The sequence below is a fragment of the Hyperolius riggenbachi genome, chromosome 9 (genome assembly GCF_040937935.1).
Source record: "Hyperolius riggenbachi isolate aHypRig1 chromosome 9, aHypRig1.pri, whole genome shotgun sequence".
In the NCBI taxonomy this organism is placed as follows: domain Eukaryota; kingdom Metazoa; phylum Chordata; class Amphibia; order Anura; family Hyperoliidae; genus Hyperolius; species Hyperolius riggenbachi.
The window spans coordinates 259,828,095-259,846,226 of record NC_090654.1 but is presented as its reverse complement, the minus strand read 5'-3'; the positions used below and the strand labels follow the sequence as shown (position 1 = coordinate 259,846,226).

Genomic DNA, 18,132 nt, shown 5'->3' with positions numbered 1-18,132 from the left:
TGAAGGTGGGCTGGCTACCTATACTGAAAGGGGGGGGAGGAGGGATTAAGGGAGTCATCAGGCTACCTGTAATGGAGGGAAAGGGGGAGGGGTCATCTGGCTACCTATACTGGAAGGAAAGGGGGAGGGGTCATCTGGCTTCCTATACTAGAGGGAAAGGGGTCATCTGGCTACCTATACTAGAGGGAAGGGGTCATCTGGCTACCTATACTAGAGGGAAGGGGGGAGGGGTCATATGGCTACCTATACTGGAGGGAAAGGGGGAGGGGTCATCAGGCTATCTATACTAGAGCAGAGTCCCCAACCGTCCCGTTTTCATTGGGACGGTCTCGATTTGGGGGGCCCCTCCCGCCATCCCGCGCTGCCCCCCCTTCTGTCCTGGCCACTGAACAAGGGGGGGAAAAACTTGTCGAGGGTCGGCACCAGCCCTGGGGATGCAGTATGCTATGCGGGATGGGTGGCCGCAATTTCTCCCTCCCTCCCTCCTAATGTGCCCCCAGTGTGTCCCCTCCCCCCTGCCTGCAGAGAGTTAAATGCGCAGCGGAGCGGGCTGTCATTAATCTTACCATTGCCTCTCGGTACCGGGATCTGGCTCTTCTAGGCTTCCTGTGACGTCACAGGAAGCCGAGAAGACCAGATGAGATCCCGGTACGGAGTGGCAATGGTAAGATTAATGACAGCCCGCTCCGCTCCGCATTTAACTCTCTGCAGGCAGGGGGGAGGGGACACACACACTGGGGGCACAATAGGAGGGAGCAATAGCGGCCAGCCATCCCGCATAGCATACGGCATCCCCAGGGCTGGTGCCTCGATCAGTTTTTTCTCTCCCCACCCACGGGCACCCTCATGCTCCTCCCCCTCCCCCCTGTTTTGGGAGTAATATTAATAATATTAAATAAAATAAAAATATTTATTTTTTAAAAAATTGGTGGGCGTGACTAGGGGGTGTTGGGGGTGTGGTTAGGGGCATGGCCTAAGTGTCCCGTTTTCAGAAATTAAAATGTTGGGAGGTATGTACTAGAGGGAAGTAAGAGAGGGGTCATCTGGCTACCTATACTGGAGGGAAAGGGGGGAGGGGTCATCAGGCTACCTATACTAGAGGGAAGGGGAGAGGGGTCATCTGGCTTCCTATACTGGAGGAGCGGGGGGGGGGGGGGTCATCTGGCTATCTATACTAGAGGAGGGGGGGGGGGGTCATCTAGCTACCTGTATTGGAGGGAAGGCGGGAGGGGTCATCTCGCTATACTGAAGGGGGGCGGCTGGTGATAGTGGCCTAGGGCGGTAGAGAGTACAAATCCGACCCTGTGTGCAATGCCACCTGCCCCTACACTATGGGATATGAGTTGACTGGGCAATGTACATTCCTATGCAATGTACACTGAAAACAGTCTATGGGCAATGAGATAAAGTCAGAGGGTGGAGAAACACTGTAAAATCATTAGTAAACATCAATTACCACTTGGGCCCCCTGTATTTCAGGGTCCCATAGCAGTTGCTATGGCTGCTATGGCTATTGCTACGCCCCTGGTTACGCCCCTGAATTGAGTCCAAGTGGAGGAAAGTTTAGTTTGGGTTTGCTTTGTTATGTCTGCTTGTCTATTACAGATAAGAAGCTGAGTCAACAGAGCACAATGGGTTGCGGTCGTCCTTCAGGTGGATTCATTTCACGAGCTGTAGGTGAGCCCGTCTATCCTGCTCTACGACTTTTACTGTTTTCTTTCTGTGAGCGGGAAAGCTCGTGGCTGCGCTATGTAAAAAAACAGAGGTGAAAAAACAAGGAACGCCCTGGCTCGACCTCCCTTCCCATAATAAACACGGCCTTTACAGGACTGAATAGGAGTTTATGGATTTGTTTTTCTAGCGTAGTCCCACAGACCTCTTAGGCCGACGTCCCGCGTGAAAGGGCTTTTCAGTACAGAGCAGAGTCAGCATGTTGTGCGCTGACGTCTGGCACCATTCATTACCATTTCTGTTGGTGCGGCCTGATTGAACACCCGCCGCTCAGTATGGCCGTGTGCCCAGAATCTCCAGAAACCGCAGGTCCTCTCCTCCACATCACCACCAACACTCTAATCCAGGACAAGAAATACCAACATGCTTCTGATAAGGAAGATATCTTCACCTGTCAGCTTCACTTACCCCTTCTTCTCGTCAAATGATAACACCAGACAGGGCTTCCCAACTGCCCAAAAATGTTTTAGTAAAACGCTTGTTCTTTTTTTAATTTTCTTGTTTAGTTCTTAGTTCCTCCAGCTTCCCCCATCAAGAGAGATGAGTTCCAATCCTAACCTTCCACTGGAATTCAATTCATCATGGCCTTTTAATTACCCAACAGCTACTAGGCGTGATTGGCTCAGTTTCAAGGCACTGGAATTTGGCGTGGAAAGTTGAAACTTAAAGAGGAACTGTGACCAAGGATTGAACTTCATCCCAATCCGTAGCCAATATTGCCTTTCCCACAAGAAATCTTTACCTTTTCTCAAACGGATCATCAGAGGGGTCTGTATGGCTGATATTGTGGTGAAACCCCTCCCACAGTATGATGTCAGCATCTAGGTACTGACTTCACACTGTAGGAGCCTTGTTGCATTGTGGGAAATAACAGCTGTTTCCAACTGCCAAAAAAGCATCTCCTTCCACAGAGATCACCTGCTAACAGTAAAACATGTCGCCATGTGATAAATGTCAGAATGTAAATCAGGGAGAGGAAAGATTTTACAATAAGCAAACACTGACTATATCATTTATAAATAATTATTGTAAAAATTAAGCACTTTTTTTCATTACGTTATTTTCACTGCAGTTCCTCTTTAAAAAACAAGCGACACCCATGCTAACCTAGAAATAAAAAACACACATATAAGTAGATAAATACTAGTTCTACTTACATAACAGATGTATTGTGCTATTCACGTAATGATTCCTGTGAATTTTATAAAGGAAAAGCAGAAAATCATATTCTAGACAGTGGCCATCTTGCCAAGCTAATGCTGACATCATATCCTCCCTGACTCTTGTTTTCCCCCCTCCCTTCTCTTGCTCATTGTGTATTCATTAGCTGCCCTCCTCCCAGAGTCTTCAGACACTCCCACTGAGGTGTATACTAGGAACTGCATCGTCATTTTTTTATTTACTCCTCCAATCACTGAGTCACCTCAGCCTTGTTTGTAAAAACAAGTGATCAGAGGGTATTTCTGATAAGCAGATAGGCAGGGAAATAAAGGGAAGAGGAGGAATATATTACAGATAAAAAGAACCCCCAGAATGCAACTGAATGGCAATGGCTATTAACCTCCTTGGCGGTATGAAAAATACCGCCAGGAGGGAGCGCAGCAGTTTTTTTTTAATTTTTTTTTTTTTGATCATGTAGCGAGCCGAGGGCTCGCTACATGATAGCCGCTGCTGAGCGGCATCCCCCCGCCCGCTTCGATCGCCTTCGGCGATCTCCGATCAGGAAATCCCGTTCATAGAACGGGATTTCCTGGAGGGCTTCCCCCGTCGCCATGGCGACGGGGCGGGATGACGTCACCGACGTCACTGACGTCGGGACGTCATTGGGAGTCCCGGGCCACCCCTCGGCGCTGCCTGGCACTGATTGGCCAGGCAGCGCTGGGGTCTGGGGGGGGGGGGGGCCGCGCGCCGCAGCAGATAGCGGCGATCGGGCGGGGGCCGGCGGCGATCAGAGTGCTGGCGCAGCTAGCAAAGTGCTAGCTGCGTCCAGCAAAAAAAAAATTATTAAAATCGGCCCAGCAGGGCCTGAGCGGCACCCTCCGGCGGCTTACCCCGTGTCACACACGGGGTTACCGCCAAGGAGGTTAAAGGGCCAGTGCTCCTAAAGTATGTGATAACGCCAAACCATAACAGCAGAAAAAGTTTTGCAAGTTTTGAATGCAGGATTAGCATCTTTATTACTTAATACACTCAGACCAGTTGCTGTTGAAATTTGATTTTTATGGTGACAATACCGCTTTAAGTTCATCCCTAACTATTATGCGCACAGTGGAACAAAACTGAGTTCTGGGATCCACTAGCAGTGCTATTCATAATGCCATTAAGATGGTTCGATAGATAATTTCCGACATGTCCGATCACTATTTGATCGTTTTGCTGCTCGATTCATCATTGAAGTGAACTGAAAAAAGAGCGGAAGATAGGAGAATCGAGCGGGCAAAACGATCAGGTGCAGAATCAAGCGCCAGAATCGACCTATGTATTCCCAGAATAATCCCAATGCAGGAGTTAGCCAGAAACTATGGAAAATCTGATATACTCAATGGGTACATTTCATATACTTAGGGCATTACAGCTACACTTGTTTGGGGCAGTCGTTTTCTTCCATCTCTCTGCGATTAGTTTTCTGCTTACTTAGGAGTTGAATTACAAAGGTTACTTATTTTTCACCTTAATGGGAACCTTAACTGTGAAAGGAAAAAAAAGTTTCACTCACATCGGGCTTCCCCAAGCCCCCTGCAGCCGTCATGTGCCTGCGCAGCTCCTCGAGTGTCCTCCGGTCCCCCGCCACGGCTTAGTTTCATTTTCGGCGGACCGACAGTCGGCCCCCGGCAGCGTGTCCTCTTTTTCGCCTTCCCGTCGCCATGCGCAGGTGTAGTACGCTTGGGCCTGCACATGACGCACTTGACGGCGGGGAAGGCGAAGAAGAGGACGCGTTGACTGTTAGTTGGCCGAAAACGAAACTAAGCCACGGCGGCTAACCGGAGGACACTCGAGGAGCTGCGAGGGCACAGGACGGCTGCAGGGGGCTTGGGGAAGCCCCAGGTGAGTGAAACTTTTTTTCCCTTCACAGTTAAGGTTTCCATTAAGGCGAAAATAAGTAACCTTTGTAATTCAACCCCTTAATGAGCAGAAAACTAATCGTAGAGAGATGGAAGAAAACGACTGCCCCAGACCTACCCAAATGGGTTTGCAAGCTATCTATATATCTAGAAAAACAATATATGCTCTGGTATAACCGGCCCAAATGCTGTTAGACATCAAGAATATGTCAAAGAACAGAGGAACGAGACTAATGGTATGTACACACATTACATTTTAACTGTACATTATTGTGTAGTTAAGGGCTATCCAACTGGAAGCCCGTGGGCCAGATGTGGCCCCCCGGTCAGCACTCACTTGCCCAGACTATTTTTAGTGTCAGGCCCCCTCTTCTAGCAGACCCACCTTTTGTTTGCACTTGGTTCCGCTCCCAAAGAAAGGAAGGAGGAGCTGCGAGCACACAGGACGGCTGCAGGGGGCTTGGGGAAGCCCCAGGTGAGTGAAACTTTTTTTCCTTCACAGTTAAGGGGCCCATACACTGGTCGATTTCTGCCATTGATTGATCGATTCTATAGAATCGATGGATCGATCAGAAGTCGATTCTGTCAAATTCCCCATTGTATTGAAGGTGAAAGCTTTGTGAATCAGGCCCTAAGGGCCTTTTTCCACTACCCTGCGATTTGCAATTTGATTCTGATCGCAAATCGCAAGGTACATTAAACTAATGGAAACTGCAGCAGCAATTTCCATTAGTGCGATCCGATTGCGATGCGATTTTAGTCAAAAGGCGATCGTCGTCCTGCCGCGTTTTGGATGCGATTGAGCTTTACTATACTGAGTATAGTAGCTCAATCGCAATGTGGAAATTTAAACGCGATTGCAATCGCGATCGCATTTCATAGTGGAAAAGAGCCCTAAAGCTGCTGTCTGTGTAAATGCATTCACCTCCCTATGAGTGGATATGTCCCCTGCAGACAGAATGGCCAGCAAACCATTGAGGCAGGGGTCTATTTTAAGTGCCTTGTAAAAGTGTCTTTCCACTTTAGAATTCCTGGAGTGGGGCAAAAGCCCACCAAGTGTGTGTAGGGGTTCCTGCTTCTGCGCTGCATCTGTAACTCCCACCAGATTCCGCACTCTGCCTCCGAAACTTCGTATTCAGTCAAATACCATCTTGTAACCACCTTAAAGGACTTACGAGGCCAAAATGGCTAAAAAAAGCCAAGTACCTTTAAGATGTTTAAATGCACGGCCGTCCGCGCCCTCCGTGCAGTTCCGCCGGGTCCCCTTCCTGTGATCGCCCCCGCACTGTAGCGTGGATCGGAGGGGTTGGCCGTAGAGCTGCGCAGCCGCACTAGCGGCCAGGCGGACTGCGCAGCCGCGGCCAGAGGAAGCGGCCATATTGGAAGCGGAACGAGAGCCCGACCCGGCCTGTGGGGTCGCGATCGGCACGGGGGGCGATCACAGGAAGGGGACCCGGCGGAACTGCACAGAGGGCGCAGACGGCGTCCTCCGTGCATTTAAACATCTTAAAGGTACTTGGCTTTTTTTTAGCCATTTTGGCCTCGTAAGTCCTTTAAGGTGGCTACTAATGAGACAATTTGCTGAACTATCGATTACAAACAATTCTTTGTATGAGCGATTGTAAATGATCGTTTGGGACCACAAAATTCTCCTAACCAATCCAATCAGATTGATGGGATCCAACTGAACTTTGGATAGATTTCATTAATCTGATTAGATTGGTTAGGAGATTTTAGTCCATTAGCAGTCCCAAACGATCATTTATGATCATTCATACGAAGAAACGATTGTAATCGGTTGCTCAGCAAATTGTATCATTAGTGCCCAGCTTTATAGTGTATTTCAAAAAGTGAAGAAGCACTCACTGGCATACCACCCCTCAGGGAATGGCAAGGTGTGCAGAGGATCTGATCCAGGACATCACAGGATCTCAATGTCACAAGAAAAGCGTAATGATCCGCACCACCTTCAATAAAAGTCCTTATTTATTGTAAAAAATAATAAACATTTAAAAAGCAGAACAGCAGGGCACGACAGTCCACTGTTTCAGGCTATTGCCCATCCTCAGGTTGCCCAATACTAAACATTGCTTGTTCAGATACTCACTTATATACATGCAAACATCCAATCAAAATCAGTGAACAAATAAGAGGACCTGATGGGGAACATCCAATTTAAATACTAGATACATGCCCCCATCAAGGTAAATGGTTGTAATTGTTCACAAAACAAAAAACATATAATATGCTTATGAATATCCACAATGTATATTGCACCGATCTGAATCTCACATAAACATTACATTTATTAAAATAAAATAAAACCCCTGTATTCTCGTATCTACAATGGGGCAGCCAAGATCCATAGACATTCCGCTACTCACATATATGTTAACTCCTCCCTGCTGCCATTCAAAAACACCAATCCTCCGGCAGAGACTCGAAAAATCAGCGTATGGTTGATCAAAACTGAACCCGGACTGAAACGCCAACCAATAGGGTAAAAAAACTTTCCTACAGTCGCACATGTCCCATGACGCTATCAGCCAATAGTTCCAAGGTCCTATTCCACCAGTTAACTACGTCCGCGACATCGCCCACTCTAGGGGGGCGGAGCCAAAAAGTAAACAAAAAACGCCGACCAATAGATCGTCCGGCACAACCCGCCCCTCGATTGCATTACTACCACGGGAGGAAAGATGCACGTACAAAGCACGTACAGAGTACGTGTTGGTAACATAGCAACAGTAAATACACAAGGGCGCCGACCAATTGATCACCAAGCCGTACACGCCCCTCTGTGACTCCACCACCCAGAGAGAGAGGTGAGAAGTGTATCAAAAACCCGCTCGTAAAAAATATAGCGGCGTAATCATTGGCTGTAAACAAACAGCGCCGACCAATGGGTCACACATTAGGATCCGCCCCCCTCCCCTGTCACAACAAAGGGAAATGCCAGCTTAGAAAGCTGCCCACTGGTCAGCGGCATAAAGCAGCCTATGCCAAAAATTGCATTAAGCAGCATAAAGAACTCATTCTAGAAAAACTCAATGGGAAAAGTCAAAACTTTATGGGAAAATTAAAAATCTTTTTTATTTTTTATATTTTAGAGAAAAAAACTTTTATTTAGAAAAAACTTGTATTTAGAAGAAACCTCTTGTCTAAAGAATGGATCCTGGCCAACCCATAAAAGATCAATCCACAGGGGATATATCTACCCATTCACAACAAAAAAAGACAATCTATTCTTTTAAAGAGCAACATCAATACATATATATACACACACATGATCATGACAAATTACCAATCTAACTGTAAGTCATAGTCCTTATTCAAGCCTGTGTTAACCGTATCTAATTCCCTAATCCATCTTGATTCTATTCTTGACAATTTTGAATGACGATTACCTCCTCTATCATCAAGTCTAACACTATCTATAACACAGACTTTAAGTTGACTAAAGGTGGCCATACACTGGTCGATGTGCCATTAGATCGACCAGCTGACAGATCCCTATCTGATCGAATCTGATCAGATAGGGATCGTATGGCTGCCTTTACTGCAAACAGATTGTGAATCGATTTCAGCCTGAAACCGATCACAATCTGTTCAGCTGCTCCTGCCGCCTGCCCCCCCCCCCCCCGTATACATTACCTGAGGCTGGCTCCCGGGCGTCTTCTCCGCACTGCACCGCACCGCTGTTCTTGCTCCATCCCGGCGCTTCCTGTGTTACTCCGTGACCAGGAAGTTCAAATAGAGCGCCCTCTATTTCAACTTCCTGGTCACCGGAGTGACACAGGAAGTATAAGCGTACACTGGGACATGCGGAAATGCGGTGCAGCGAGGAGAAGAGGACCCCGGAGCCAGCTTCAGGTAATGTATACATGCTCGGATCGGGCCCGAATCGTACGCCGCAAGCGACGCGCTCCTACCGCCGGGCGATCGAGGGTAATTTCCCGCACGGCGCGATCGACGGACCGATCCGATTTCGGGAGGGAATCGGATCGGCGGGTGCGTTTAGCGCAAGCGATTGGCAGCAGATTCGATCCCAGGATCGGATCTGCTGTCGAAACGGCCGTGAATCGAGCCAGTGTATGGCCTGCTTAACATTGTGACCAAATCTGGCGAAATGTTCTGAAACTGCCTGATCCATATCCCTCTTGCGTATTGCTGACTTGTGTGATGCAATACGGTCTTTTAGCCTCTGTGTTGTCTGACCCACATAACATTTCCCACATGGGCATTTAAGTAAGTAAATGACCCATTTAGAGTCACAAGTATACCTGTCGTGTAAGTTATAGTGTTTGCCACTAGTGGGGTGACAAAAATAATCTCCCTTAATCAAACTATTACACATATGGCAATTAAGACATGGGAAGGTACCACATTGTCTAGGCTTAGCCCTTTTGGCTCTAACATCAGATCGGACCAAATGACTGCGTAGGGATGGCGCTTTTTTATAACAAAACATCGGAGGCTGACAAAACTCCTTGATATGAGGGAGAGAGTCGCCCAGAATGCTCCAATGTCGTCTCACACATCTCTCAACCTGTCTACTAATAGTACTGTAAGTAGACACAAACGACACCCTGTCGCCTCTCCCTTTCCTGTGCTGTCTATTTGTAGTTTTCCTACTCCTAACCAATTGTTCTTTAAGAAGATGGGCAGGGTACCCCCGTCCTTTAAAACGTCCAACCATCTCAGAGATCCTCAAGTCCTGTCTTTGTTTATCCTTAACTATTCGGTCAATGCGTTGAAACTGTCCACCTGGTATATTATGAACTGTATGTTGTGGATGAAAACTATTAAAATGAAGAATGGCATTTCTATCGGTCTCTTTTCTGAATAAATCAGTCACTAATCTACCACCCTCCTTCATGACCAAGGTGTCCAAATAGGAGATCTGTACAGGGTCACTGTTTATGGTAAGTCTAATCTCAGGACATCTGCAGTGCAGGGAGTCAACGAACTCAACTAGGGCCGAGTGCGGTCCCGCCTACAAACAAAAAACATCATCTATATAGCGAAACCAGCATTTTGCATGCTTCTGAAACAAAATAGATGTGTAAACAAAAGCCTCCTCAAAAAGTCCCATATAGAGGTTAGCATAGACAGGGGCCACACTCGACCCCATAGCCGTACCCCTGCACTGCAGATAAAAATGGCCATCGAAGAGAAAGTAATTTTCCCTAAGGATAATGTTCAATAGAGCTAACAAAAAAGTTCTCTGCAATGTATCAAAGTCAGAAGATGTAAAGAGGTAGTGCTCGACAGCCTCCACACCCCCATCATGTGGGATGGAGGTGTAGAGGCTCTCAACATCAAGAGTAACCAATAGCCACTAGTTTTGACTTTTCCCATTAAGTTTTTCTAGAATGAGTTCTTTATGCTGCTTAATGCAATTGTTGGCATAGGCTGCTTTATGCCGCTGACCAGTGGGCAGCTTTCTAAGCTGGCATTTCCCTTTGTTGTGACAGGGGAGGGGGGCGGATCCTAATGTGTGACCCATTGGTCGGCGCTGTTTGTTTACAGCCAATGATTACGCCGCTATATTTTTTACGAGCGGGTTTTTGATACACTTCTCACCTCTCTCTCTGGGTGGTGGAGTCACAGAGGGGCGTGTACGGCTTGGTGATCAATTGGTCGGCGCCCTTGTGTATTTACTGTTGCTATGTTACCAACACGTACTCTGTACGTGCTTTGTACGTGCATCTTTCCTCCCGTGGTAGTGATGCAATCGAGGGGCGGGTTGTGCCGGACGATCTATTGGTCGGCGTTTTTTGTTTACTTTTTTGGCTCCGCCCCCCTAGAGTGGGCGATGTCGCGGACGTAGTTAACTGGTGGAATAGGACCTTGGAACTATTGGCTGATAGCGTCATGGGACATGTGCGACTGTAGGAAAGTTTTTTTACCCTATTGGTCGGCGTTTCAGTCCGGGTTCAGTTTTGATCAACCATACGCTGATTTTTCGAGTCTCTGCCGGAGGATTGGTGTTTTTGAATGGCAGCAGGGAGGAGTTAACATATATGTGAGTAGCGGAATGTCTATGGATCTTGGCTGCCCCATTGTAGATACGAGAATACAGGGGTTTTATTTTATTTTAATAAATGTAATGTTTATGTGAGATTCAGATCGGTGCAATATACATTGTGGATATTCATAAGCATATTATATGTTTTATGTTTTGTGAGCAATTACAACCATTTACCTTGATGGGGGCATGTATCTAGTATTTAAATTGGATGTTCCCCATCAGGTCCTCTTATTTGTTCACTGATTTTGATTGGATGTTTGCATGTATATAAGTGAGTATCTGAACAAGCAATGTTTAGTATTGGGCAACCTGAGGATGGGCAATAGCCTGAAACAGTGGACTGTCGTGCCCTGCTGTTCTGCTTTTTAAATGTTTATTATTTTTTACAATAAATAAGGACTTTTATTGAAGGTGGTGCGGATCATTACGCTTTTCTTGCAGCTTTATAGTGTAATAATTGCAAAGCTGTTTCTTGGGCAGTGCAGGCAGGGTGACCACCCTGGGCGCAGACTGGCAAGTAAAAGAAGCGGGGCGCAGGCAGAAGGACATTATCGCTAGGGAGCTGGTGCAGCCAAATGAAAGAAGATTACCAGCACGATCACCTTCCTTGACTCCACCTGGGCTGCCTGCGTCAGACGTTAAGTCATCGTCACGTCACCACCGTGTGATGACACCTGGTGTCCTGTAGCAGTACTGCAGGCTGTCAGTGCGCGGCGCCCATGGAGAAGTCGGCTTTCCGGGCTCTCTTTGCCTGTGTGTTTTCCTGGTCCCTGCTTCCTCCTGGATGAGCGGCTGGTCACTAGTAGCAGATCTTCTTGTGACCTGTGGCTGTGTGACTGTCACTAAAGAGTAAGGGACGGGTTCACAAGTCCACGGGGGTGGGGTTGAAGGGGGCACAATTTTTACACCCTTGCCCTGGGTGCAATTTAGCCTAGAAACTGCCCTGAATAATTGATATGTCGGATTACAAGGGAGACAAACTTTCTGGATTACAGAGAACCATTCATCATCTGCATTTTTGCCCCTGGGGTTCAGATTACTATTTCACACAGATATTGTCAAGGTGGGCCTCTAAAGTTAAATACTAACCACCCGACGGAGGAACATGGATCCTGCGATGCTCCCCGATGACAAGCATTCCACCATCCATCCTCCAGTCAGCAGGTACACGCGACATCAATTGACGGCACACAATGGTCGCGAATGGGAAGCCAAGTGGTTGCGGTACTTTGGGCGGAGGCTCCTAGGATCTTAAAGATTTCATCCATCGTGACAGTCATTATTGCCGCGCATCACTAAATGTCGTTAGCATGATCGTGCATCTGTACCACATCGCGAGAACGCTCAAAAATAAACACCGATTGTTAGTAAAATCATAGGGAAAATCACGTAGTGGGTACAGGCCTTTACCCCTATTCAGTCAGGTATAGAGCAAAGTGAGGGCTGTTTTGGGTATGGTTTTCCCCAGGACACATTTCTCAGAGACTTCCTCCTTATAGCGCCGTTAGACCATTATGGTAATTATGGTATACATTCTGAAATCCCATTCCAGTCCTATGTTTTAGAAAGACATCCGTTTTTGTTATATACATGCCTATTCAAGATTGATCTGCGGATTGACGGGAAGGTATTCATTGACTTTTTTTTTGATGATCTTCCTTATGTCTGGGGCTGTTTATTACAAAGTCTCATAGATGGAATGAGCACGATATGCAATAACTCATGTTACCTTATCGTGAGTGGTGGATTTAAAGGGATAGGAAAGACAACCAAATATACCCATTTGAGGGCTGAACACCTCCTGAGGAAGTGAAGTAGATCTTCACGAAATACGTCAAGCCCAGTGCTCAGCTCTATATACTCAATTGACAAAAAAAAAAGTTATATTATTAGAACACTCCTAGTGGTCATTTCTAGAAGCTAGGTGTTTTCTCCCAGGCTACTTAGAAACTTTTTACTATCTCACCTCTGTGGTTTACCATAATATATGCATGATTTGTGCAATTTTCTATTGCTATATATAACTATGATATGTTAATGGTCTGGTTCTTTTAATAAGTGTTATGTGTAATCACTGTCCTATTATGTAAGATGTGTCAATAAACACATGGATGAATGACATGCGACTCCTCCTGATATCTTTTTTAAACTACATACAATATTGACATAACCCCAATAAAATCCTCAAGAGACCTGCCAGATCTCTCTTTACTCATCTGATATTGAGAGGTGGGGAATTTGTGATTAACTTAAGTGGTGCGACCCCTTCTTTTTGTAATCTCCTTTCTGGAAAAAATAATTTTGGAGAAGACAATAAACTATATTTTTTAATATTTTGTTTTAGGATTTCAGAAATCTCACTGCACCTAGCAAATGTCTTAGCAAACAGGTCTCCAGATTTTATTTAATTTTATTCATATTATTAATTTGTATTGTTAAAGTGGACCTGAACTCTTGCACAGAACACAAGGAAACCAGAAACCTCCCTGAGTGTTTTTAGAGAGAAGAACCTGTCTAATTCCCCTTTGTCAAAATCTCTCCCAGCCTTGCAGTATACACTACCCTAATCCACTGACCCATTTGGTCACCCACCACATATTTCTGTTCCCTGGGTGGGAGTGGCGCAGCATCTTGGACACACCCCAACTCTCAGAAGGCAGCGTGGCTTAGAGCAGAGTTTCCCAACATTTTATTTTGTATGTACCCCTTTTAAAACCCTGTACTCACCAAGTACCCCCTAGCATAGTGAACACTATCACAAGTACCGCCTGACAAATATATATTTAATCGTAGTACATGATAATTGGTTCTAAACCATTTCCAAGCATTTATTATTGCTTTTAATTAGCTAAAACACTAATTTGGTGTTGTTCAATTAAGATTTATCATCTTATAAAACTTTAAATGTGTTATTCTTGGTTAAGTATATCAAGCCTAAGTACCCCCTAGAACCCTAGAACTAGTACTCACCTGGGGTACGCGTAACACACGTTGAGAACCAAGGCCTTAGAGGACACAGGACTTTAGGGAAACAGTAAATTCGGGCGCCTGAGGCTAGTGGACAAATCGGGCGCCGCCATTCACTTCTATAATAAATATCGTTTAATGGGCGCCCGGTAGGAAAAAAGGGCGCCGGAGAAAACTAACGTTTTAAAAGCGGCGCCCGGAGACTTAATGTTTTATTACTGTTTCTCATGATTACACATTATTTAATGATTTATACATGTTTAAATATTATTTTTAAACGAAAACCAGTACAATATTTTTCCCAAACATTATTTTTAAACGAAAAACATTACTTTTTTTTTTTTTTTTACATTATTTTTAAACGAAAAAAATAACAGGGGGGTCTTAGGTTTAGGCACCAACAGGGGGGTCTTAGGTTTAGGCACCAACAGGGGGGTCTTAGGTTTAGGCACCAACAGGGGGTCTTAGGTTTAGGCACCAAAAGGGGGGTCTTAGGTTTAGGCACCAACAGGGGGGTCTTAGGTTTAGGCACCAACAGGGGGTCTTAGGTTTAGGCACCAACAGGGGGGTCTTAGGTTTAGGCACCAACAGGGGGGTCTTAGGTTTAGGCACTAACAGGGGGGTCTTAGGTTTAGGCACCAACAGGGGGGTCTTAGGTTTAGGCACTAACAGGGGGGTCTAGGGGTTAGGGGTAGGTACAGGGAGGGTTACTTAGGCACCAACAGGGGGGGTCTTAGGTTTAGGCATCAACAGGGGGGTCTAGGGGTTAGGGGTAGGTACAGGGAGGGTTACTTAGTAAATTTTTTTTTAAACGTTATTATGCGTTTCATTATTTAAACGAAAGATTAACGTTTTTACAATTGCCGATTTAATACACATTATTTAATGATTTATAACGTTTAAAAACATTACTTTTAAACAAAATACATTTTTAAACGTAATCCATGTTTATCGTTAAAAACCCGGCGCCCTTTTTTCCCATCGCCCCTTTTTAACGTACGCGGACTTTAGAGCTATGAAATGATGGTCATGTGACTGTTGCTAAGCACATTTAATGATGAACTGTAGTGAAAATAACATCATGAATAAAATTGCTTATTTTAAAAAAATATTCACTAAATTATTTAGTTAGTGTCTGATTATTGTAAAATCCTCTCCTCTCCCTGATTTACATTGTGAAATGTATCACTGGTGGTGACATCTAATTCTGCTAGGTGATCTGTACGGAATTTATTTATTTATTGTATTTATAAAGCGCCAACATATTACGCATATTACGCAGCGCTGGAATGTTTGTCACTGAGAGTTCTATGCACAGACTGCTTGCTTGGCAGTTGGAAAAAGCCATTATTTCCCACAATGCAATGAGGTTCACAGACAGGCATCTGTTAGGACCAGGGTCATGACATCACACTGTGGGAAGGGTTTCACCACAATATTAGCCATACAGACCCCTTCTGATGCTCTAATCAAGAAAAGATTAAGATTTCTCATGGGGAAGGGGGTATCAGCTGTTGATTGGAATCCTTGGTTAAAGTTCCTCTTTATTGAAGGTATTATTACAAAGTACTAGCTGGTGGCGTGTGCTACGCGGGACAGAAGTGCGTTCCCCATCTCTCTAGACGCCATCTCTCCCCATACATGCCTTTCCGCCTGACAAGCTAGTGCTCCATCCTGCTCCCTATCCCATAGCATGTGCACCTTCTTGCCGCATGCATGCAACATCCTATCAGTGCTGCAGCCAGTCACAGCCGAGCAGGAGGGGGTGTGAGCAGGGCAGACTGACACAGCACCTTGGCTAATCAGGGTGGGGTGGGGCAGAAGGGGCAGGGCAGGAGGAGGTATGAGCAGGGCAGACTGACACAGCACCTTGGCTAATCAGGGTGGGGTGGGGCCGGAGTGGCGGGGCAGGAGGAGGTGTTAGCAAGGCAGGCTGACACAGAGCTTTACCCAATCAGAACAGGGCGGGGCAGGCGGGGGTGTGTGTAGGATGGAAGGACATACAGACACACAGCGGCCAGCTTGGAAATGACTAATATGGATTAGTATCTAGTAAAAGGGGAAACAGCCTATAGAGTTAATTTAAAAAATGTATCTGGACAGTTAAAGGCTTTATTTTTTTTTAATACTGAAAATAATAAATAAAAATATATATAAAAATGACATTGTCTTCCCCATAAGGCTGCTGGCAGAATGAGCGTAGAATACTAGGAGGTGAATTATGTGCTGCAGGGCGCACCTGCGAGCATTTCCCACATACTTACGCACATTGGAACTGAATTGTTAAGCCAGGAATGTTTACATCGGACATATAACAGAATATGTGTTGCCGCTGTTCTGTGTCAGCCTAATCTGCACTGTGATCTGGAATCTGTCCTTCTAGTGAGAGACTGAATTACAGTCTGTCTTATGGAGACTAGTATAGCAGCCGGCAGTTGTTGGCTTTTTAAGGATCTAGTAAGACTGGTGTGCAGTCTGCATACATTTTATTGCTGATATCGGTGATATGAGCCATGTTGGAAGTATAAACATGATTATTAACTTAAACTGCAGTATTGTAGAAAAGAGAGAAATCGAGAGCCCAATATGGTGTAGTATGTCAGAGATACGAAGGGAAATGAATAAGTGAGATGGTTATACTCACAAACATGGGTTACTGCTCAGGCAACCACTGTATAGGCAGGTGAGGAGATTAGACCTGTCCTCACTCAGGATTAAGAAGTCGCTCTCTGTAGATCATAAAAAAATGGGGTAGGGTCTCCCCTCCACCTGGGGTGGACTCAAGTATACTGGTAGGTGATCAGAGGCGCCAGCAGAATAAAATTAATATAAAATTGTTAAAAATTGCCGGGAGGGAAAGTGGTGGACTTCCCCTCAATAATTAGACACCAAGGTCTGTCATCAAATCAAACCAATACATTTATTCAATAGTACCCCAAAATCTGCCAGATTTTGGGGTACTATTGAATAAATGTATTCGTGTGATTTGATGACAGACCTTGGTGTCTAATTATTGAGGGGAAGTCCACCACTTTCCGTCCCGGCAATTTTTAACAATTTTATATTAATTTTATTCTGCTGGCGCCTCTGATCACCTACCAGTATAAGTTAAACTGCAGTATAGTTAAATAACCACAAGATATCACTGTGTGTAAAATGTGATCATAATCTTTATGGGATTGTCATTTCCTGTATTAAATCTGTATTCCTTCCTCTATTCAGGACTGGCGTATAGATAGATGTTGAAAATATCCATCAGATAAAGTCTATGGTACAGAAATCTCTCGCAGGAAATTATATGACCTGACACATTCCTCCTGAATGTTGTGATCTCCTCTGCCCCCGTTTGTCCTCAGCTCCCCCCTCCCCCATGTATCTTCCTCTATCCCCAAGTATGTCTATCAGAAACGGCTCACCTAATCCATGGCTCCAGCGGGAGAGGGGTTTGATCACTACTGGAGCTGTGGATTGGTAGAGCCGTGCCGCTGCTTCTGATTGTTATACGTGGGGTCAGAGGACACACGGGGAGCAGAGGACAATACAGGAATAGAGATGGCCCGAACCTCCGATTTTTGGTTCGCGAACCTCGATCGCAAACCTCCGCAAAAAGTTTGGTTCGCGCGAACTTTTCGAACCGCAATAGACTTCAATGGGGAGGCGAACTTTGAAAACTAGAAACATTTATGCTGGCCACAAAAGTGATGGAAAAGATGTTTCAAGGGGTCTAACATCTGAGTTTTTGCATGGCGGAGTGGGATAGACACCAAAAGTCCCGGGGAAAATCTGGATTTGACGCACAGCAGCGTTTTAAAGGCAGAAATCCCATTGCATGCTAAATTGGAGGCCTAAAGTGCTTTAAAACGTCTTGCATGTGTATACATCAATCAGGTAGTGTAGTGTACTGCTTCACACTGACAGACTAAACTCACTGTGTAACGCACCGCAAACAGCTGTTTGTGTAGTGACGGCTGTGCTGGACTGGTGCGCACCATGGCGAGAGTGCAGGTGATGGCGGCTTTCCAGCCCATATAGTCGCCGGGCTGAGGTAGCTCATGACAGAACAGTGACTGTCCAGCTGATCGAATTTGGTCTGTCCTCAATGAAGCAATGACCTTATTATCTTGGGTGTGTGCCAGAGATGACACCACTTGCCTTTCAACATCACGGTACAGTTTGGGTATCACCTTTTTTGAGAAATAATTGCGGCCTGGTATCTTCCACTGCGGTGTGTGGCTTTGCTTTTCTGTGATGCTTTTCCTCAGGTGGTCATCCCATTGCAGTTTGTGCTTTGTCATCATGTGCCTTCGTAAGGAAGTTGTCCCTACGGGGGTCTTGGTC

The 18,132-nt window shown here is 45.6% G+C and overlaps 2 protein-coding genes across 2 annotated transcripts in view; both read left to right on the top strand.

Annotated features, from left to right (window-relative positions):
- Positions 1–18,132, top strand: part of LGALS3 (galectin 3) — a 517,589-nt gene that overhangs the window by 74,946 nt on the left and 424,511 nt on the right. The window lies entirely within an intron of this gene.
- Positions 1,650–18,132, top strand: part of DAAM1 (dishevelled associated activator of morphogenesis 1) — a 319,681-nt gene continuing 303,198 nt past the window's right edge. The window contains exon 1 of the mRNA XM_068254408.1: positions 1,650–1,677. The gene's annotated coding sequence lies outside the window, so the exon portion shown is untranslated. The remainder of the gene's footprint in view (positions 1,678–18,132) is intronic.